Source organism: Numida meleagris, chromosome 4 (genome assembly GCF_002078875.1).
Source record: "Numida meleagris isolate 19003 breed g44 Domestic line chromosome 4, NumMel1.0, whole genome shotgun sequence".
Lineage (NCBI taxonomy): Eukaryota > Metazoa > Chordata > Aves > Galliformes > Numididae > Numida > Numida meleagris.
In genome coordinates this window covers 16707421-16710088 of record NC_034412.1, presented here as the reverse complement: position 1 = coordinate 16710088, position 2668 = coordinate 16707421, and positions in this window count along the sequence as shown.

Genomic DNA, 2668 nt, shown 5'->3' with positions numbered 1-2668 from the left:
TGTGTTTAGAGCAGTGTTCAGACTTGGAGCTGTTTGTTGGCTGCACAAAGCTGAGCCTCCAGCGGAAGGCCTGACTCCTAGCCCCTGACTTCAGCAGTAGTTGTGGATGTTCTGCACCAAAGAAAACCACGAGACTTTTATTTAAGCATCTAAATGAGAATTTAGATGGTCGACTTCAGGTACAAACGTTTGAAAATGTTGGCCTTAACCTCTCTGTTTTCAGTTACCACATCTGTGAAGTTTGATAACAGTGTGACCTACCTCACAGGCAAGATGTGAGGCTTTATTTATTGACGTTTTTAAGCAATTGGAGATCCTTGAAGAGGAGGTGCTATAGAGGCGAAAGTATTATTATAAATGATACTGTAGTAAGAATAAATATATGTAAATTAATGGACATAAACAGCCGCAATGTTTTCTAAGAGAAATAAATATATAAAATATGTACACGCGTGCATTATATGCACCAATTTCTGATTTACCTGCTTGTGCTTCTGCAAATACAGTGCATTTCGGTGTTCTCACTCGGCCAGGTTAGCTCCAGTGGCTGCAGCTCAGGTTGGCCCACCCAGCAGCCTCATGCAGAGCTGGCTCGGAGTGCTCTTGGGGCTCGGCTGGAGCTCGCTGCCCGGCTCCTGTTCCGCTCTGCTCTGTGGCTGGCTGGCTGCGGGGCTGCTGCAACCTCACTGCCATGCAGCACTGCCCTGCCAGCCAGCTCCCGCCTTGCCTACACTTAGAGGAGCCACAGTCACAGCAGGTGGCTGTGCCCTAAGATACTGCTTGCAGTAGGGAACTTACACTCCAGCGTTTACTTCCACATCATAGTTTTATTTTTGCCTTTTCACTGTATTTGCCATTGTGTCTAAACCAATGGCTTCAACATGGAGTACTACTAAAGGATTTACAGAAGGTAAGTAAGAACAGCAAATCAATCACCTGAAGCTTAGATTTGTTATGTGAGGGTCAAATCTAAAATGTTTATAGGTTTGCACGTTACAAAAGTTGAAGATCGCAGCCTAAACAGGATTTTCAGGGTTATTTACAATGGGATGCTCATATTGCATATCAGGTTCGTACTCGTATATTGAAAATATTTCAGAGCCAAATTAAAATGGACAGTCCGACCAAATCCTCCTCTGTGCTGACACCAATTTTTGGAGCATGAGTGTGGACCCACATCACAGTACCAGTCAGAAAAAAAATCATCGTAAGCATCTCTGGCTGCTGTAGAGTCCCAGCCTTACATTTGTGTTCTGGGTTCCTTTGAGTGTATGGATTGCTTGTCTGAAGCCAAACCTTGCTCAAGTTTCAGAAGGAAAAAAAAAGTGAACACAAAAAAGAGAATCCTTGTCACTTGTGTTGTTTTATTATTGTAATTATTTTAGTGAGAACGCTCATCTTTGCTAGCTGTTGAAAAACACCTGAAGGTATACAGCCAAAGGGCTGCACATCAGTTGTGCCATACACATCCTGCAGAAAACAGTGCTCCAGGGCACTGAGGGGAGCGGAGAAGGCAGGGCGTACCGCAGTGCTAAGGTGAAGCAATGGGAAATAAAAGCTGGCTTTTTCAGCTTCCTTTGCACGGTTTTTTTGCTGTGCAGCTCTCCTCTGTGTTACACAGTCTGGCGGGAGCAGCTATAGCCAAGGCATGGGAGCAGCAGAAAAGCTAGCCTGAAGCTTCCTTCGAATTGTTGGACCTCCGTGAGACCGCTGCTTGAGTTCTGGGACATCGGTACCTTCCTGTTACGCCCAAATGTTGTGTAGCAGTAATCCCATGTCTGCCTTCCTGAGTAGGAGCATGGTGGGCTCCGGGCTGGAGGATCAGTGAAGCAGTTTGGGAATGGTTTGCAATGGGCTGCTGGACACCGTGGTATTAAAGCACAGTCAGTTTTTTTTAACACGTCATGTACTGTCAGTGCCACAATGTAGGAGTTGTTATTTCTGCTCTCTCCTTTGGAGCACCCCTGATAGTCGCTGTGTCTGCAGGGAAAAAGTTATATTCCTTTTGGCATTACTAGCCCACAGCTAGTAACTAATCATACAGTGTTCTCTGACGTCATGGCAGCCCTCCATCCTAGGAAGGCAGGTGTGGCAGACAGACACGAGTATTTCACGCATGCACGGAAGGAATAAAGGCAGTGGTTATCCGGTTGGATTGGCCAAAGGCATGCAGTAGTGCTTTTGTGTTCTGTCACCACGCAGAAAGGGACATTGCACTTACTCTCATGTCCAACCATTGTAAATGTACCACAAAGGCAGATAGTAAGAGAGTGGAACAAAATCCTCCGGCACCAGAAGCTGGGGCGGTGACTTCCGTTCCCAGAGGTGGCTGCTGGTTGGGGTCCTGGTTTTGCCTGGGTTTTCCAAAAGGGCGCTATGAGAATCGGGCTCTGTTCTTCCATTATCCTCTGGTAGTGCAGGGGGAGAACTCAAAAGCGCCTCTGACCTGAAAAGGAATTCCTTTCTGAGTTTATTCTTTAGAGAACAAAAAAGAGTACACTCCAGTTATTTTTTTCCATGCACCAGAAAATACATTATTGAAATTCAGTGGCTTACAGGTGCATATGGATACTGCTGTTTCTTACCTCAGCCCTCCTCTTTTGTAGCTCACATTACTGTTCAGAGAGATTCAGGTTAGTTCTCAAGGCCTAAGTCCCAAAGCAGCTTA